We start from the raw sequence: 22,579 nt of genomic DNA, 5'->3' as shown, positions 1-22,579 counted from the left end.
CCTCGATCCAGCTGTGTTCTGGAAGTCCTAGCCATTTGACCAGTATCTTGTTGCCTTTTCTGCGGATAATTTTTTCTATCAGATATGTGTCAGGCTGCTTAGTTTTGCTGAGTTCTTCTTCATAAAACCTGCCTTTGAGAATTTCTCCTCGGTGGTCTTTTATTATATATGTGTATCGGGTCCCAGGTTTAACTTGAACCACTGTAAATAATTCAGTGCTCCAGTTTCTGGTAAAGCCTCTTTTGAATAAGTGCTTATATTTGCTGATTCTTACTTGATCACCAACCTTGTATTTAGCTTTTTTTGTTGTTGGCTGGTATCTAGGATAATAAACAGTACTGATCAATTTTTGCTCATCAGATGAAGTTACCTCAGAGGGCTTCATGTTGATTGTGGAATGGACCGAGTTGTTATATCTATCTAAAAGTTCTGGTAGGATTGTAAGCCATTTATAATTACCTTGGAGGGTAAATTGTTTATACATATGATTTTTTAGGGTTTTGTTGAATCTTTCTACAATAGAGGCCTTGAGATCACTGTAACTCGAGTAATGTTGTATTGACTGGCTTTTAATAAATTGTTGGAACACCAAATTATAGAATTCTTTGCCATTATCTGTTTGTAGATAGCGCGGTGATCTTCCACTCTGATTGATGATTGTCCTGAAGGCTTCTGTAACACATTTTCCAGTCTTGGATTTGAGTGGCACAGCCCAGGCAAATTTTGAAAATGTATCTATGACAGTGAGTAGATACTTGTAGCCCTTGTTGATCTTGTCTAAGTTTCTCAGCTGTCCACTTGCCATCTCAACCAAGTCACACTGCCATAAATCATCTATGCCTTTTGTAACCACTGGCAGTCTCTTATAATTATGTCTGGCTTGTCTGTGTAATTCATCAACAATAATTTGTCTAGACATAGTATGTAAACAAGAATATTGCAACTATAGGGTGTTCAGCAGCTGATACTACAGGATTTTCTAAATACAGTTTGTCTCCTATTTGTATATTAAATTCCAGAGAACCATCATCTTCAGCATAAGATGTTTCTAATGTATTGGGGTCTGTAAAATCCTCTAACTCTACACTGGTGACCTTTGGTTTGTTGTCAGTATTAGTTATTGATAAGGTAGGGTAGTGGTGTGCCTGTGGTTGTAGCCAATATTTGATCTTGATTGGTCTCAGTGTGCCCCCAACAAAAAACTGGTAATAAAATTGTGCAGGGGACAGCATATATATTTTGCCACCTGGTGTAAATGGTGAATCATATTCTTTGTTGGGGATACTGTACAATTCAAGAATTACTGTATGTTTAGGATTCTCGATTAGGCCAGTTATTTCTTTTTCTGCTGTAAGCAATCTACTTGTTACAGATTCAAGGTGCTCATTGATAGTCCTAACAATCTCATCGTGCCCTGGTTTAATTTTTATATCCACAGCAAGTTTCTTGTATTGTTGTACAATCTCTTGAAGCTGGGTGGCAAAAACAGACAGAGCATTTGCTTGGTTGGATTCCATGGCCCCTAGCTGTTCCTTGATATTAGCTACAATTTGCTGTAGATTTTCAACAACTGCCAATTTTGAATTTTGAGCAGTAAGATCATGGACTTGTCTTCTGATATCCTCAAACAGAGCATGCAGTTCATTAATATGTTGATTAGTTGGTAGAGTGGCCACTGTCTGAGTAAGTTGTTTGATCTCTGTCTGGATATTCTTGATATCTTCTGATTTCAATATGCGATTCACAGCTTTCTTAATATTTTTAAGTTCCTGTGATGTAGCAGTATTCTGCAAAGATTCAAGTGCCAATTTTACATTATTTAATTCAGAAGCATCAGCCACACTTTGCATAGCATCTTGGAGCAGGGTTATGTCTGCCTGAGTGGGTGTTGATTGTTGTAAAATTTCAAGTTTTGTTTGGATATCATCGATCAAGTGATGAAAATGAGATAGCTCAGATTCAGTGTTGAGGTTTTCAAGTTTTGTGATCTGTTGCTGGACACTGACAAGGGTATCTACAATACCAGGCAGGCGAGATTCTAGAGTTTCTTGTACATTTGTCAGATCACCTTGCACTGCTGCTATTGTACCCTCAAGATGGCTTATGGTACTCTGAATTTTTCCAAAATCTTCATATGTTTCAAGTTGCAGCTTGATGTTGGCAACACTATGAGTTATAGCACTCAAAGCATCAGAAGATGGCAAGTTGTTCATAAAATTTTCAAGTGTCTCAATTTTTTCTTTAACCTCGGCTATGGCATTGTTCAGAGGGTCCAGATTAGGTATCTCCAGTGACTGAATCTGTTCCTTTAGAGTGGAAATCACTAGATCAAAATCTTCTTGTGATTTTATGCTTTTGACAATTGTTTGGAGCTGTGCCTGGACATTATTTATTTGCTCTTCCAATTGTTGTTTCAATTGCTCAGAGTTGGTAGCCTGAGTCTTAAATTTGGCTTGAAGAGCTGCTACAGCCTCCTCTAAATTTTGAAAATTATCTAATGTGGCCAAGTCAGTATATTTTTGAAGCAGCAATTTGAGTTCTAAATCAATTTTAAGAAGAGGGTCCATGCATTGTGATTGTAAATTTGTAATTTCTAGTTGAAGACTGGCATTGAGTGTGGTTTGTAAAGCTTGTAAATCACTTCTTAATTTTTTGACTCTGACATCAAGCATCAGAATCTCATCACTGTGATCTTCATGCCTTGTATGGCCAAATATATCATTAGGCATTTTTGTTTTAGTGGTTATTTATTATAAAATATCTAATTCTTAATTCTATAAAAAAAAAAGGTATAAGCTTGTCATAGGATCCCGGGACCTCAATATATAAGCAGTCACCAGCAGAAACAGTATATACAGTGCCAGAAATCATGTTTGAGTGCTTAATTCTATAAATATTTCTCCCTACTGAAACCTTGACATTACCCTCGGGAGTTGTAATAAATTGTAATTGACCACCTACAGGTAACTGGTAGTGATTTAAATTATTGTTAAATATGTATAATGTTTTACCTGTTTTATCATCAACATCTGTAAGTATGCTGTTCAGATGAATAATTAACAAAGCACTTAGTTTAGATATCATAGATTGTATATCAGAAGAGGGTGCTGGTGTTGGCAGGTCCATAATAGCCTGTTTTTTGAACCCAAATAAGTTCATAGGCATGTTTATTTATTTCAAATCATGCTCTGTAATTGGGCATTGATTCCCAGTTTTCAAATCACAATGACCCCATGGTAGAGTATGTATGCCACATGATAAAATGCATCTCTTATCATCATGTGGGTCCAGAGCCACTTTTCTTACAACATTTGTAGTCAACAAGTGATCCACACTCTGAATTCTGCATTCTGATGTTCTTATTAAACTCTGGGTTTTGAGACAATTTTTGTAATCTTCAAATTCAAGCTCTTTGTCCACAATTACTCTGCCAATGCCCTTGGCCTTTTTGGCAACAACACCACTACATGTTTCAAAACTGTACATCTTGGCCCTTAACCCAGCAAATGCCACAATAACATCACCAAGTGTCTCATCTTTTAACTTGCCAGGCACCTTTTTGTTGTGGGGTTGAATCTTTGTATGTTCACTGGTATCAAAATATTCAAGCAATGCAGGCTGTGACATATCTTGATAGACATCTTCTGTCTGAATATCAAGAATAAAGCTATCTGTGTCCATGTACATCAGTTTTACACAATCACCATAAATAGGCTTGAGCACATCATAATAGAGCTTTAGCATGTGTAATTTGGCCAATTCCAATATCACAGCCCCTACATAAATAGGCTTATCAAACTTAATCTTTGTTTTTTTCATGTTGAAAAATGCCATATTGTCATCATAAATTCTTCTATAATTGAAATTAGGCTTTGCTATCAATTTTTTGCTCAGGCTGGGGTCAGTAATTAATTTAACATCAGTATGTTTTCTGACATTTTCTATGGTTTTGCCATACACTGAATTTACCATCAATTTAAACAAGGTCTTATCAAATTTGCTTACTGCAGATGTTCGAAGCTCTGTGTTTGTATCAATATATGGCTTCAACCATCTTGAGTGCCTGAACCTTAAGACTTTGCCAACTTTGGTCACTTAAACACCATGATTCATTAGGAACTGGAGGTTTTTGTAATATATGACATAATCCTGTTTTGGCTCTAGAGTCATCATTAGCTTCTTCTGTTTAGAGCCAGGTGAACACTTAACCTCAGGAATTGGGGGCAGATCAGAAAATGTGTTGTGTAAATCATCAGGAATTGTCAGATCAACCTCTAAGAACAGGCCATAGTCACTGTCATCAAAATCCTGAAGATCCTCAATGTTGAAATCTTCAACCCACTCAAGCCCTGCATATGGCAGTTTATCCATCATCGCATAACCATACAGGCTGTTGGCATCTACATACAGTATATAATTTGATGGCAGTGCTGGATCATAATCAGGAATATATTTGTTATTTGCTCTGGCATATCTCTGAGAACATTGCACCATGCCTCCTCTTATACATTGTTCCATAAACAGATACATATCTTGATCTTGGATCAGATCCAATTGCATTTTAGTGTTCAAAAACATTGCAGACCATGCTAGGCCTGGAGCACTGTAAAAATACATTGGATCCAGCTTATAATTTTCCATCGATGATTTTCTAAATGCCTGAAGTATATCAGCTAAGAGAGTCACATCAAGTTTTAAATATGCCTTATGATAATCACCAAATGTCTGGCATTTTAAATTGTTCCACATCAACTGGGCATGGTGATAATCATCATCAGTGATTCCAGATGCCCTGAGTTTACTGTAGAATGCTTGTTGTGGTGGCAGAGAACACTCATCAAATTTAGAAAATTCTGTAACATAGTCATATGGGTATACACCCTTCCGCCTAATTAATTTCAGGTCCTGATTTGGAAACATAGCACATGTGATTTTGAATTGATCATCAGATAATTGACTGGCCAGAGTGGCAAGGCTAGCTGACAGAATTCTGTAGGAATCAAGAAATCTTAAGTGAATGGGAACACCATTAACTTTAATTATCTTGCTAATAGCAATATATTTCTCATCATTTTCTGCTAAAATATTTAAATTCTGCTTGTCAAACCCCTCGTACCTGATCAGATGATGAAAATCATAATTAGATGCACCATGGCAAAATATTGGGATAAATTTTGGTCTCTGGATCTTAATATTACAGCTATTACACAGGGCCATTTTGAATTTACCATCTGTATGAGAATGGTGATGCACCTTGATATTTGTATCTGAAAATTCAGAATCACATACCGGGCATTTTTCTGCATTGTTGAAATCTTCAATCTGATCCTCTGTTAAAGGCATCATGGGTTTTGATTTTAATAAGACATTAGATGCTATGTCATGGCATTCATTTTCTATTCTATGTGCAAATTCTTTGATGGCATCTGGTCCCATGTATAAATATTCTTCACTAACAACACCATCCTGTACAACAACATAATAAAAACTAGAAGGCTCATGTAACTGGTATGATGTAATTGAAGATTCATCAGGATCTGGACTGCAGAATGCAAGGGGTTTGAGGTTTGATTCAAAATCACAGACTATATATGCTGGGTGTTCCAACAAGGCTTCAAATTTTTTGAATTTGGCATTTTCATTTGGCTTAGGCATAACCATATGAACAGGTTTATGGTTGCCACAGTATTTTAAATGTTCAATTAACTTGTTTTTAGCAATTTCTGCATTTTTTTCCCGAACCCCATTTATTATTTTTTGACCATCAAATACAGTCAAACATCTTCTGCACAACTTGAATATTGTATTGGATTTGTCTAGTTGTTTTCTGACTCAAGCTTCAAGACTGTGTATCAGAGTGTAATGGTGTGTGTCATCCCCTTCAATTAAGAGCAGATCAATCAGAACAGCAGAATCATCATCAAGTGTACTGATTCTGAGAGGTGCTATCAAGCAATTGCCACGGCCAGTAGAACAAATAAAAACATTAATAGATAATTGTTTACCATTGATATCCCTGGCCTTTTTTTCAAATTTATCAATATTCTGAACAGACATTGGATATTCTAAGCCCTCCATAGCATCATCAAAATTGTGTTCATATTGTTTATAATAAGTTATTCTCTCAGGATGCCTTAAAACTGGATACAAAGCAGCTAAAATACACCACAGAAAACATTTCTCATCATTATTTTCTATGTTAACCACGGCTTTCTTGTTTTTAATATTGGCAGGTAATGGCAGATATGTAGATCCTTGTAATGGGCTGAATTCAGAAATATTAACATAGAGCTTGTGTGGAGTTCCGCATAGGCTCCATCCCGATTCTTTTGCAGCAAATTCAGAGTGTTTAATATTCAATTGCTCTATCAAACTGCTTATTATTTTGTCTAAATTTGCATTTGAATATACAGCTACAGTTTCTGTTATGTGGGGCTGTGTAAATTTTGTGCCATTTGGTTTCTTATATTGTGTAAACAATTTGAGGGACAGCTTATAAGAGCCATTTTGTGCATTTAGAATTGCCTGCACATCAGGATTTATATTGTTCAAAAAATTCTTAATGTCACATCTTGGTTCTGATTCAAAATAGTGATCCCTAAGTTGGCCATTAAAACTGCTATGGATAGGTGGTGCATAGCGTGGCTGCTTTGCTGCTCTAGCATCAACAGGTGTTTCAAGCTACCTTTTCAGACCAGATGTAGATGGTTGTGGGGGCAATGTTGATGACTGTGCAGAACAAGTACCCATATGTTTATATGTGAAATATTCCATGCTATATTTTCTATGGCATTTTGGGCATATTTTTGTGGGTGTTTGCATTTTTCTGGATCACAATTCTTTTGGTGCCTAGCCCAATTGGGGCTGGTTATATTCTTATTGAATTGATTACAATATTTTTGATTTGGCATTTTTGTTGTTGGTTTATTATATATATTTCTTGGGATTCAAATCAAAATTCTATGCTTAATAAAAAATATCAGTTGGGTTCAGCAGTGTGCTTTGTATATTTAGTGTATATACTTAGTGTGTAAATATGTTTGGCTTTGGTATTTTTGTTGTTGGTTTATTATATAAAATTTCTTGGGGTTCAAATCAAAACTCTATACTTAATAAACCTATGACAGGTTGTAAAGCTAATAGCCTACATGCTCAAAGGTAGAATAAGTACAGAAGCACTAAGCCACCACAAATACATGTCTACACAGGCATGTCCTAGAAAGGCAATGACCTAATACCATGTGTCATGTATAACAAACTGGGACAGATATAAACCCTTTGTTCAATATATAAAAAATTCTGTATATTAAATCAAACAAACCTATAATTCAATTTATACAAATCTGCTATATTTTTGTGTTTTTTAAAAAATATGAGGAGCACTGCAACAACATACCCTTACTCCTCAGCCACTCTCACATTACTAGCTGATATGTAATGCAAAATCTCTTTATATAGCCTAAGCACGGACCGCATTGAAAACATCTGAAACAATAAGCCAATCAGAATATACCACATCATCACATTATGTCATAACCAACCAATCAGAAAACAACACATGCCTAATAATTTATTGCATAATATTGGATAATAATTTGTTGCACAACATGATGCAATAGAAGTGGACTGGAAGTGGACCGGAAGTGGGTGAACCGGAAGTGGACCGGAAGTGAACCGGAAGTGGACCGGAAGTAAATATGTGTGGGTGTGGGTGGGTGTGGGTGTGTGTGGGTGGTTCATATGAGCATGTTTGGCTTAGTTTTAAGTGTAGCCATAGCAATATCAAGAAGAGCATATTTTTAACAAGCTTATGGACAACAATCTCACAGATGTAGCTTTTGTAAGTGTAGGCAAATCAATCTCAGGGGGCTCATCATTTCACGGGAAATTCCCGAGGGCATTTTTACAAAAATCTTGGGTTAGACAGAGTACCACACTTGAGCAATAAGCTCATATGCACATCTTGAGCTAGTTTTAAGTGTAGCCAAATCTGCCTGAGGGGGCTCATCATTTCTCGGGTTTATAATAGGGTATTTTACACTACTAATATTATAATATATATTAATATAAAAAATATTAAAATGTAAAACTACATTAAATATAATTCCCCAATAACTAGATATAAGATAAGTCGAATAACATTTTATTACAAATAGCAATTTTAACAGAAAAATATAACACTTTTACCTTAAAATTAACCCACTAGCTCCTCACCTTTCGAGAAAACAGAATATTCAATTAAAATTTAATCCTCCCTGATACAAAAGGTACGATTATTAACATCTCCTATAATAAAAATTAATATTTCATATATTTAATAAATCCCAACACTGTACTAATAACCTATAACAAACTAATTTATATATACTAAATATATAACCAACCCCAATAAAATTACTTTTCATATATAATCAATCTATAAACAAAATTTAAATAGTAATAAAATTTCTATCAAAATATGTCGAATCGCACGACTAACTACTCAATGTAAATGAATATTCTAACTAACAGAAATATTTTGATACTAATCAAACCAGGCACACCTTCCGGTACACCTACTATGTTACGACTTATCTCACCTATATAAATGAGAGCGACGGGCGATGTGTGCATACCCTAGAGCTAATAAACCAAAATGTTATTCTAAAACAAAATTACAATTAAATCCAATTTCAAATATATTTTCAACATATTATCCAAATCAACACAATGTAACCCATCTCCCCCTACTAATAAGCTGCACCTTGACCTGAAATATATTTCAATAGAAAAAAAGAATATATATATTTAAATATTCAAATTACGGCGGTATACAAAATGATATTTACAATAATAGGCCAAATAAAACGTGGAATATCGATTACAGGACAGGTTCCTCTAAATAGAATAAAGCACCGCCAAATTCTTTGAGTTTCAAGATCATAACTAATACTACTCAGACCAAATTTACAATGATAATAATAGGGTATCTAATCCTAGTTTAATACACCACCTTTATAGAATTAATAAAAATAAAGAATAAATTATATTAAAAATTTCACCTAATAAATAAAATATAAACAACCAAAGATCAATTATTACTACAATTAAGCCAACAACTCTCCACTTATGTCCCCACGTCTAACCGCGGCAGCTGGCACGAATTTAGCCGGACAAAATAAATATTAAAATTTAAAATCCTGTAATCTAATTTACATTAAAATTAAACAAACCCACACACTGCAAACTAAATTCAGATATATCGTCTCAACCCATAAAAAATTGGAGGAAATTCTACCTGTCTTTAACAAATACATACGTAAAATTTAACTAAGGAGATTTAAGCTAGAATAAAACTTTAACCTTAAAATATAAAGAGAGGTTCTTTATTATCATATAATATGTATTAAATTAAATTAAATTATAATTAGAAATTATTTCACGAAAATTTCCCTTTTTAATTTTTACTCACTTTCCCGTACTATATAGAACACAATTTTTTTTCCCTCAAAATTGTGTTCTATATAGATATATTAACTTCTTTTTTCTCTAAACTCAATAAGTGTTAAAATGGCATATTAAGTAAGTCAATTACTTTAAGTTAGACTACAAACACTTAAAAGAAATTAAATAAAATTAAAAGCAATTCTGAAGTATTTTACATTATTTAATAAATAGGTCCTATTTATTAACCATAAAAATAAAAGTCCAATAAATAATATTATTAACCCACTATTATAATTTTTTTATAAATATGATGTCTGAAAAAGGATTACCATGATAGGGTAAAGTATACATGAAATTTAACATGTTCTTTTTATTTTATTACAAATAAAAAATTCATTTTTTATAATTGAAAGAATTAAACTTTCTCCAATGGTATCAAACCCCATAGTGCATCATACACGAAAATATAATAAAAAGGTAAGCTAATTAAGCTAGAGGGCTCATACCCCACATATGAAGGTTTATAATTAATCCTTCCCTTTTTAATGCTCACAACCCCCCAGAAAAATAATATTCCTATTGACCCTCACAATAGGAACCCTCCTTTCTATTTCTTCCACCTCATGATATGGAGCCTGAATAGGCCTAGAAATTAATTTAATATCTTTTATTCCATTAATTTCTACACCAAATAATCAACGAAATACAGAAGCATCACTTAAGTACTTCCTAATTCAAGCATTAGCATCATCAATAATTTTGGCTACAGCATTAGTTATAATTAATTCAGTAAATTTCAATATACAGACCCAGCTTCTAACCATAGCCTTATTAATAAAAATAGGAGCTGCTCCATTTCATATTTGAATACCAGAAGTTATAGAAGGAATAACATGGATTAACTGTCTAGTAATAACAACTATTCAAAAAATTGCTCCATCAACATTACTTAGTTATCTAATCGACAGTTTAAACATAATTCTAATTTTAACAATTAGAACATCAGCAATTATTGGAGCAATTGGGGGTTAAATCAAACCTCATTACGAAAAATTATAGCCTTTTCATCAATTAACCACATATCATGAATTATTCTAAGAATAACATCAGAAGATAACACCTGATTAACATATTTACTACTATATATTCTTATAACCACCTCTGCCATTATACTATTTTCAATAAACAAGACATACTACATCCATCAACTGTTCATATTAAAACTTCCCCCCATTAAAAAAATGTCCTTATTTATATCAATATTATCTCTTGGTGGCCTACCACCACTACTAGGGTTTTTACCAAAATGAATAGTTATTATTCAAACAACCAACCTTAGGCAATTAATTATAATCATAATTCTAATTAGTATATCATTATTAACCCTATACTATTACTTACGAACCTCACTTACATCAATTTTAATAAATTATAAAACTAATATATGAAATATTATTAACAACAAGCCATTAAATTTAAAAGAACAAGTATTATCGGTAGTTACAATTTTTCTCTCAGTTTGTGGGTTACCTCTAATTCAACCAATTTATATATCTCTATAAGATTTTTATAAGGTCTTAAGTTAATTTTAAACTAATGACCTTCAAAGTCATAAATAAGGGGTATTCTTTTAGGCCTTAATACATACAACGTATCACCCTGAAATTGCAGTTCAAAATTATTATTCTTAACTATAAAGCCAAAATTAATGAGAGAGTTTAAAACTCATAAATAAATTTACAGTTTATCACCTATAACTTCAGTCATCTCATTCTTGCAACGATGATTATTTTCTACTAACCATAAAGATATTGGTACAATATATTTAATTTTTGGGGTCTGATCAGGAATAGTTGGAACATCATTAAGTATCTTAATCCGTATAGAATTAGGTCAACCAGGAAGTTTGATTGGAGATGATAAAATTTACAATGTAATTGTAACCGCACACGCATTTATTATAATTTTTTTCATAGTAATACCTATTATAATTGGAGGATTTGGGAATTGATTAGTACCTCTAATAATTGGAGCCCCAGACATGGCCTTCCCACGATTAAATAACATAAGATTTTGATTACTACCCCCATAATTAACTCTACTATTATCAGGAAGAATTGTAGAAAGTGGTGCAGGAACTGGTTGAACCGTATACCCTCCCCTATCTGCAGGAATTGCACATGCTGGAGCCTCTGTAGATTTATCAATTTTTTCATTACATTTACCAGGGGTTTCCTCTATTCTAGGGGCAGTAAATTTCATTACAACGGTAATTAATATACGAACCATAGGAATATCCATAGAACGAGTACCATTATTTGTATGATCAGTAGTAATCACTGCAGTTCTCCTATTATTATCACTACCAGTTCTAGCAGGGGCAATTACCATACTATTAACATATCGAAATCTAAATACCTCATTTTTTGACCCATCCGGTGGTGGGGACCCTATCTTATATCAACACCTATTCTGATTCTTTGGACACCCAGAAGTATATATTCTAATTCTACCAGGATTTGGAATAATTTCACATATTGTAATTCAAGAAAGAGGTAAAAAAGAAACATTTGGAGTCCTTGGAATAATTTATGCAATAATAGCAATTGGATTTCTAGGATTTATTGTATGGGCACATCATATATTTACTGTAGGAATAGATGTTGATACACGAGCATATTTTACTGCAGCTACAATAATCATTGCCGTACCAACAGGAATTAAGGTATTCAGATGAATTGCTACACTCCACGGAACACAAATTAATTACTCTCCATCAATATTATGAGCATTAGAATTTATTTTCTTATTTACAATAGGGGGATTAACAGGGGTAGTACTAGCAAATTCATCACTAGACATTGTACTACATGATACATACTATGTTGTAGCACATTTTCATTATGTATTATCTATAGGAGCAGTATTTGCTATTATAGCAGGACTAGTACATTGATTTCCACTATTTACAGGAGTAATAATAAATCCAGATTGATTAAAAATTCAATTTATCTCAATATTTATTGGAGTCAACTTAACATTCTTTCCACAACATTTTCTGGGGCTAAGAGGAATACCACGACGATATTCAGACTATCCAGATGCATATACAATATGAAATATTGTTTCAAGATTAGGATCAATCTTATCATTTACAGCAGTAATTATTATAATTTTTATTACCTGAGAAGGTATAACAAGTGCTCGACCAACATTATTTAATCTACAACAAGCGTCATCAATTGAATGATATCAAATATCACCTCCTTCAGAACATACATATTCAGAACTTCCAATACTACTTATTAACAACTAATTTTTAAGGTGGCAGAGAAGTGCATTGAATTTAAGCTTCAAATATAAGGGTTATGCCCTTACTTAAAAGTGGCAACCTGAAATGAAATAGGACTACAAGATAGATCCTCCCCACTAATAGAACAAATAATGTTCTTCCATGACCACACAATATTAATTTTAATTATAATTACAGTATTAGTAGGATACCTAATAGCATCATTATTTAATAATAAATTAACAAACCGAATACTTTTAGGACAGGTGTTAGAAACAATATGAACAATTATACCAGCAATTACCCTAGTTTTTATTGCACTACCCTCCCTACGTTTATTATATTTATTAGATGAAATTAATCAACCTTCACTAACCCTTAAAACTATTGGACATTAATGATACTGAAGTTATGAATACTCCGATTTTATAAAAGCAGAATTTGACTCATATATAACCCCAACAAATGAAATAACAATAGAGTCATTTCGATTATTAGATGTGGATAATCGAACAGTACTACCAATTAACATAGATATTCGAGTACTAACTACATCTGCAGATGTATTACATTCATGAGCCATACCATCTATAGGAATTAAAATAGATGCCACTCCAGGACGACTTAACCAAGCAGGAGTAAACATTAGTCGAATTGGTCTATTTTTTGGACAATGTTCAGAAATTTGTGGATCTAATCATAGATTTATACCAATTATTATTGAAGCTACAACTCACAAATCTTTTATTAATTGATTAATAAAAATTATACAAGAATCATTAGATGACTGAAAAGTAAGTAATGGTCTCTTAAACCACAAAATAGTAATACAGTATGTAACATTGTTATTCGTACACATAGAATTTCCGAGGAAAAAATGTCATATCTACTAGTAAATATGATCATTTTCATATGTACCTGGAAATTAATGTTAATGAAGGTTTCAGCAACAAATGTCAATAAAAATGTATGTTCAAAGTGTATAAACAGAGCATATAATTTGTGTGAAAAGAGAAAAACACGCTGTTTCATGCAACATTGTTATTCGTACAGGCAAGAGTTTCAATCTTCCTCGCATACAGCGCCACCGCTATTCGGGCGATTTCGTTCAGTTTGCAACTTCGTAACAAGTTTGAACATGCAGGCGCACTTCCCGTCAAGCGGAATGCTGGCGTAGGCATTGTTGTAGGCCTATCGTCTATCTATCAGCGTGTTCGAAATGGGCAAGGTGAAGGAATTTAGTTCCGATCTGAAGGATGTTATTATAAATTTGGCCCTTAGAGGTTATTCGTTAAGAAAAATTGGACAAACAGTCAATAAATCACACTCCACAGTTCAATACATAGTAAACCAATTTAGAGAGGAAGGTTCAACACAGAATGTGCTGAGAGAAAAAAAAAAAAAAAAAAAAGACTGTTGAATAAACGTGATGAACGCTTTATTTTAAAAAGAGTGCAAGAAAACCCCCGACTAAGTGTTCCTCAGTTACGACCCTTAGTAGAAAATGTTGCTGGCAAGATGATGTCCGATCAAACTGTCCGACGTGCCTTGTGGAAGCATGGGTATCATGGCAGAATACCACGAAAAAGCCCGTATGTAAGTAAGGTGAATCGCAGGAATAGACTTTCATTCGCGAAAGAGCACATCCACAAGGACCAGGAATTTTGGGATAGTGTCATATGGTCAGACGAGTCCAAGATTAATATATACGGGTCAGATGGGATAAATAGGGTGTGGAGAAAATCAAATAAAGACAATGATTACATTAACACAGTTCCAACAGTTAAACACGGTGGTGGGTCATTAATGATTTGGGGCTGTATGTCGTCCAAAGGTGTTGGTACCATCCAGTTTATTGATGGTATCATGGATGCATATGTCAGGCACAAATAATTAGTGAATCACGTGTTCCAGGGTGCATTATATCACATATTTGAACATATTGAAGAACAATGTAAAGCAGAGTGTCCAAAAAATGGACATGCCGCCTATCTACAGATTCCAACAAGACAATGACAGTAAGCATAAGGCGCGAGTTAACATGAAATGGCTAATATGAAATGTGCCCAAACTACTACAAACACCAGTTCAAAGTCCAGACTTAAATCCCATGAGCATTTATGGGAAATTTTGAAGAGGCAAGTCCATAAAGCAGGTGTCAAGTCCAAACAAGAGTTGAAAACTGTTGTGCAAGCCGAGTGGAATAAAATAAGCTCTGAAACATGTCGGAAACTGGTTAATTCTATGAAGAACAGGTGTCAAGCAGTAATTAAAGCCAAAGGATATGCTTCAAAGTATTAGAACTGTCAGTCAATTTGCTCTGAATATACTTTTTTCTTTTATATTATTAAGTGTACGAATAGAAAAGTTGTACAAAAAATGGCATGTTTCTCTTTCAGTTTCATTTAATTTATTATTGTCATTGGTTATACAGAATTTGGGTAAGATTTTATGTTCGTAATGATATTAGTTATTGAACTGTAAAGAAAAAAATTCGAAAGAGTGTATTTTCTTTCAGATATTAAAGAATTTTCTTTGAAAATCCGTGTGTACGAATAAGAATGTTACATACTGTATAACAACTACTTCTAATGAAAAGAGTTAGTTAATACATAACATAGGAGTGTCAAACCTAAATTATCTATATAGATACTTTTTTATCCCACAAATATATCCATTAAACTGAATTATTCTATTTACAACATTTATATTAATTTATTTTTTATTCATAATTGTTAACTACTATAATCTTAATAAATTATTAAATAATAACAATTTTAAAATGGAAAATAAACCAAAAATTAAATATTGAAAATGATAACAAGATTATTCTCATCATTCGACCCAACATCATCAATTATAAATATATCACTAAATTGAATAAGAACATTCTTGGGATTATTAATAATCCCAGCCCCATTTTGATTAATACAATCACGGACCTCTATATTATATAACATAATAATGATAAAATTACACAAAGAATTTAAAACATTTCTAGGAATAATTAATCACCAAGGAAGAACTCTAATATTTATTAGTATATTTTCAATAATTTTATTTAATAATTCAATAGGACTACTCCCCTATGTATTTACTAGATCAAGTCACTTAGTCTTTACCCTAACCCTAGCCCTACCAATATGATTATCATTTATACTATTTGGGTGAATTAACAATACAAAACATATATTAGCACACCTAGTGCCGGAAGGTGTGCCAGCACTATTAATACCAATCATAGTAGGTATTGAAATAATTAGAAATTTAATTCGTCCAATAACTTTATCAGTGCGATTAGCAGCAAATATAATAGTTGGACACCTAATAATATCAATAATTGGAAATACAGGAACAATATTAGAAATTATTGGACTTTCAATATTAATTTTAGCACAAATTATATTAATTATTATAGAAACAGCCGTAGCATTTATCCAATCTTATGTATTTGCCTTATTAATTGCTATTTATTCCAGAGAATCAAAATAACTAATGTCAACAAACCAAAACCACCCATATCACCTAGTAGATCAAAGCCCATGAGCAGCAACAGGGGCCATTAGAGCAATAATATTAACAACAGGTATAATTAGATGATTTCACCAACAAAATATAATACTATTACTAATAGGAATAACAACTATACTCCTTACAATAATTCAATGATGACGAGACATTTCACGAGAAGGGACATATCAAGGATTACATACAAATCAAGTTATAAAAGGACTACGATGAGGTATAATTCTATTTATTATTTCAGAAGTACTATTTTTTGTATCATTCTTTTGAGCATTTTTCCATAGAAGCTTATCCCCAACAATTGAACTAGGGATACTATGACCACCAAGGGGAATTACTCCATTTAATCCAATACAAGTACCTTTATTAAATACAGCAATTCTGCTAGCCTCAGGAGTAACAGTAACATGAGCCCATCACAGATTGTTAGAAAAAAATCACTCACACACAACGCAAGCACTTATATTAACATTAATATTAGGAGTATATTTTACTATTCTTCAAGCATATGAATATTATGAATCCCCATTTACTACTGCTGATGCAGTATATGTATCCACATTCTTTATAGCAACAGGATTTCATGGGCTACATGTCATTATTGGATCAACATTCCTAGGAGTATGCTTAGCTCGACACATCTTATGCCATTTTTCACCAACACATCACTTTGAATTTGAAGCAGCAGCATGATATTGACACTTCGTAGACGTAGTATGATTATTCCTTTATATTTCAATTTATTGATGAGGTAGATAATATTTACTTAGTATATTTAAAGTACGCTTAACTTCCAATTAAAAAGATTATAATAAAATAAAGTAAATAATTAATATAATCATAAGTACCTCATTACTAATTATAATGATCACCTCAATTGTAATAATATTATCCACACTACTATCAAAAAAATAATTACAGACCGAGAAAAAAGATCACCATTTGAGTGTGGATTTGACCCAAAATCCTCAGCACGAATTCCATTCTCTATAAAATTCTTCTTAATTGCAGTAATTTTTCTCATTTTTGATGTAGAAATTGTATTACTACTACCAATAACAGTTATTATTACTAATTCAAAACTAATATATTGATTATGTGTTAGATTCTTATTTCTATTAATTTTACTTTTAGGCTTATATCACGAATGAACCCAAGGATCACTAGAATGAGCATGCTAGAGTAATAGTTAATGATAACATTTGAGTTGCATTCAAAAGGTATTGAATAATTCAATTTACTTTACTGAGCAAGAAGCAAAAGCAATCAGCTTCGACCTGAATAAATTGGTACAATTACCCTTGCTTACTTAACTGAAGCCAAAGGAAGGCGGCATATTAATGTTAATAATAAAATTAGGATTATTTCCTCAGTTAAGGGGTATAATACTAAGTGGGGGCTGCTAACTTCCATCTTTAGTGGTGAAATTCCATTAATACCCTTCATATTATTTCTTTAGTATAAAATTACATTATCTTTTTATGATAAAGCTGAACTCTAAATAAGTTCAAAAAGTGTTTACAGAATTATTATATTCTTCCTAATAACTTCAATATTATGCTTTATTATAAGCTATATAAACACACATAAATTATTAATAAAATTACTATTAAAAATGAAAATATAAAATAAATATTAAAATAGTTAGAATGTATTAATTGAATATTTAAAGAACCACTCCTTATATATTTATATACCCCCTGTCCACCTATAAGTTCACTTCACCAATAGTCAATAGCCTTAATATATAAACCTCCAGTAGTAAATGAACTACCAATTAAACCCCCCGAAGATAGGTAAGGTAAAAATCATATCCCTCCTAATAAATAATATATTATTTTATTATTAAAAAATGGATAAATTTCAAAAGACGTGATATTACATCCAATTCATCCACCCAATAAAATACAAATAATTGCCCCTACCTTCAATTTAAATGGAATAATAATAACAAAAACAGAAGGAAAGATTAATCACATTAACCCAGAGCCACCTACAATGGATAGAAATAGTAAACCTAATATACCCTTAAATATACCTCATCCTCCATCATCAGAAAAAAATTGAAATGAAACACCTCTATAAGATTTACCAACTAAATAATAATTCAACCGAAAACTATAAGCTATAGTTATACCCGTAGAAATTCATAATAAAACAAATATTACTAAATTAAAAGAAGATATACTTAATATTTCCAAAATTAAATCCTTAGAATAAAACCCAGCCAAAAATGGTATTCCACATAAGGCAAGACTAGAAATTATTATACAAGAAATAGTTATTGGCATCTTATTAATTAAACCCCCCATACAGCGAATATCCTGAACATCCCCTATAACATGAATAACTACACCAGCACATAAAAACAATAAAGACTTAAATATAGCATGTGTCAATAAGTGAAAAAAATGATAACTCCTTTAATCCCATAGATAATGTTAACATTATTAATCCAAGCTGTCTTAGTGTAGATAAAGCAATAATTTTCCTCAAGTCATATTCAAAATTAGCACCAACCCCAGCTATAAATATAGTTAGTCTGGATAATAATAAGAGTATCCTACCAAGAACAGTATATATTAATATATCCCCAAAACGAATTAATAAATAAACCCCAGCAGTAACTAAAGTAGAAGAATGAACCAATGCAGAAACTGGGGTTGGTGCAGCTATAGCTGCAGGCAGTCATGCAGAAAATGGAATTTGTGCACTCTTTGTTATCCCAGCAATAATAATAAATCTAGTAATTAATATTATATCAAAATCAGAAACTAATCATAAATAATAAATATAGTTCCAGCTACCATAATTTAACATTCAAGCAATAGATAATAAAATAAATACATCACCAATTCGATTGATCCTCTTCCATGTATTTTGACCTTATAGCCACCTCGAGCTTCTGCCTGCTATCACTATAGCAGGGGTTGTCCTGTGGGGGTTCAAATGAGGAACTGTACCAGGGCATTCGACTTGCAGTTTCCCTTTCTCGGCAAAGAATTTGCCGTGTTACAGATACAAATACATGTCTTATTGTGTAGAAATTTTAGCGAAAAATTGTAAAAAGGTAAAGACATTGTTTATTGTTCATTCTCAAGGTGAATACTGTACATTACTGGGGGTTCACTGATCCTGTGCGCTATAGGGGCAACTGTACCTGTGGTGGTGGCATGGCATTTTGAGATCAGTACACCTTGAAAGTTGTTCGGATATATCCCGAACAACCTGTGGTTTCCACCCTGTAAAGTACCCTTTTCACTTTTGCTGCGGGAAATGCATTATTTTTGTTAATGTGTACTAAACTTGAGATACCCATTTCTAATTGTTTTGTATCAGACAGGTTTTTTTTATGAATCGGAGATGAAATGCAAGTGTTCTTCCATAGCATGGTCGAAAATGTTTTATCAACATTGTGTAATGGCTAAGGATTGATATTGCCTGCAATAACTGCTTTGCATCAGCAGTTGTTTTATAAAAAAAAATATGTGGCTTTACAAAAGTCACAATGCATTCACATAGTGTTTATTTATGATATTGTGCAAATAGGAGCTTAACGTTGTTATATTCTCTACATCTCATCCACTTTTTTTTCTGGTGGTATTACTGTCTTGCAAACCTAACAATTGCATTTTATCCAGAACTAGCAGTTTTCAAAATAAATTTGGAAGAAATTGCTTCCAACAAAACAAAATCGCCTTACTCAAATGACAACAAAATAATTATTGAATCATTCCGCCAGTTTTTTCACTGATTGGAAATTCTTAAAATTCAGAAAAATTGTGTGAATTTTCTTCACATGTGAAAAATGACTATATTTAATTCAAAATCTGTTCTTTATACAGCCAAATAAAGAACTGTTGACACTGTTTCTGGACATGCAGAAGGCAACTGAGGAGTTCCGAATAGTTTGAACAAATGAATTAATTAAAATTAATGGGTGCATGTTATTTTGCACCCTTTACACTCTATGGGGAAGAGAACCACATATCTAAAATCTTTACATAATTATTTTTTTAAAAAAAAAAAGGTATAAAGCCCCTTGGGAAAAGTTAAAAGTGCAGGGTTTTAAAGGGACCTGCACAAGGCACACAGAAAACATTAAAATGGAAGAAGACACTAAAATATAACCTCAGAGACAGTGTAAAAGGCCCATGTTTCTCAAAAATCATAAAACATTGGTTAAAACACTGTCATCATCTCGCAGCATGGATGACAAGGACTTGGGAAGATGAAAAGTTTGAGAATAATTAAAAATAACATTACATACACGACAGAGCAGAGGGTCCAGCACCTGGAGCAAATGACTGTGAGTGAGATGGTTGTGTCTAATGAGAAGTCAAGTTAGTTACCTCTTCTCTGCGGAAGGGGCAGTGTGCTTGGCAACATGGAACTTGTCTCCTGTTACTTCATCTCACAGGCTAGATGTCAAGGAGGAAAGAACAAAACCTACCCTGCCTGGTAGGAGTTAGACCCGCACATCACTGCCTGTATTAGCAGACTTAACACCAACTTCAGTTGTTTCATTTCCAATGGGGACCTAGCAGAAGTGAACTTCAGTACAGGCAGGTAAGGACACTAGCCATCGAAAAATGCACTGCACCATTGGGTGTCTGGAAGAGAGCAATTCCAGACTCTGGAGCACACGAAGGGAATAAGAACAAACAAGGACTCAGCAAAGTCCAGTGCCTGTAGATGGCATACAGTTCTGCCATGTAGATGGGAACAGGCAGAATGTAAAAGCAAACTGTACGTAACTTTACGAGTTGACAACAAAGGCACAATCCACTGATTTGACCAATTTGAATCAATGCTGATATGGTGTTTCTGCCTCTGGGAGGACAGTTAGAGATAAGTCGGTGGTAGATGCAGGGAGAGAGTAATACCAGTAATCATATAAATACCAGGCAGATCACTATCAAGATCGAGTGCTGAAAGGATCTTGTCTGCACGAACACCAAATAGTCGTGTGGCACGAGGATGTAGGCTGTACATAGTCAGACTTCTCTCATCAAAGATAGTGTGGTGCAGGCGCGATTGGCTATATAGCGCAAATGTGCAGTGAACCCCCAGTAATATACAAAATAAACAATAACTGAGATGTTCATAAGCGTAGATTGGCAAATTCTGTTGGTGAGAAGGAGAAACCGCGGGCCAGAGCCACTCAGCTCCCCTCTAGTTCCGTTTCGTGCAAAGTCTCCGCTGAACCTCCGCAAGGCAACCCCTACCATGCTAAAAGCATAGGACGGCTAGCAGAAGTTCGATGCGTACATATAGCGAAAATACATGCAGTCTGATACTTCAGGAAGGTCGTCTCGTCAAAACGGACATGAGCAGTTCGTAGGATCACCAACGAGTTGTAGTTGTTGCTGTGTGCGAAGTTAACATATTGCATAGAATAGAATCGAATCGCTTTGATTTAGCGATATACTTTCGAATAGTTATATAAGAATTATCTTGTAATCAAGGGGTCTTGGGTTCGATTACTGATACATACTCATTTTAGCAGGCAGAGATTTGTATTTTTAACTGTAGGTTCAGGATCCAGTTCCAATAATATAGTCTATTTGACAGTGGTGGGACCAGAAAAGAGTTGGCAAGAGTGGAAGAGCCAAATTGAGGCGAGAATATTTTCTGAATTGAGATACCCCTAAATATAATACCATACGAAAATCTTAAATTAAAATGATCGCCCCCTACACACACACTCCTTGGTGCTGTCACTGTTAACTGAACATAAAGCAAATTAACTTTGTCAGTAATCTATCGGCCAAAATTTGATAATTTTCCCAGTACTATCTCTACGAACTAAAGCGTGTAGTGTCTCAAAAGGTTTAGATAAGTCCACTTTGCATAATTTTGGTCAACCCCCAGGAAAATTATGCACGAGCCGCGCCTGGTGTGGTATGATGGATGGGAAGGTATCAAATGATGGCAGACGTAATAAATAAGGATGAGACAATGAAAGCTCCAAGGCCTGCACATAAAAGCTGACAACTGGACTGGTACGAAATGCAACAGAACACAGATGAATACCTGCATGATAAACAGTGTCGAGGATGAGAAATCGAGAAGGAACTGCAGACAAATAAGCCACACAGTGGCGGCGAGGGGGGGGGGGCATTTGCCCTCTACTTTTTTCCACTTTTCCCCCCACACTATGCTAATTTTTTTCTACAAAGGGTAATATACTGTCTTTGCCCCCCCCCCCCCCCCAGGTTCGCCTCCACTGAAACCACATATCCATAATCGTGCTTTGACCTAAGGAGAGAACAATAAAGTCAAAAGAGAGTACTGTTATCAGCACCCCGAGATGTGTAACTTAAACACATGGAG

The 22,579-nt window shown here is 33.7% G+C and overlaps 2 pseudogenes; one reads left to right on the top strand and one right to left on the bottom strand.

Moving 5' to 3' along the window:
* Window positions 1-15,532: 15,532 nt before the first annotated feature.
* On the top strand, window positions 15,533-16,210 carry LOC145985520 (ATP synthase subunit a pseudogene; annotated as a pseudogene).
* A 2,072-nt stretch (window positions 16,211-18,282) lies between these two features.
* Window positions 18,283-21,238, bottom strand: LOC145985518 (NADH-ubiquinone oxidoreductase chain 5 pseudogene; annotated as a pseudogene).
* Between the last annotated feature and the right edge of the window lie 1,341 nt (window positions 21,239-22,579).

Source organism: Lepisma saccharinum, chromosome 3 (assembly GCF_977018435.1).
Source record: "Lepisma saccharinum chromosome 3, izLepSacc3.1, whole genome shotgun sequence".
Lineage (NCBI taxonomy): Eukaryota > Metazoa > Arthropoda > Insecta > Zygentoma > Lepismatidae > Lepisma > Lepisma saccharinum.
This window is presented reverse-complemented; position numbering and strand designations above follow the sequence as displayed.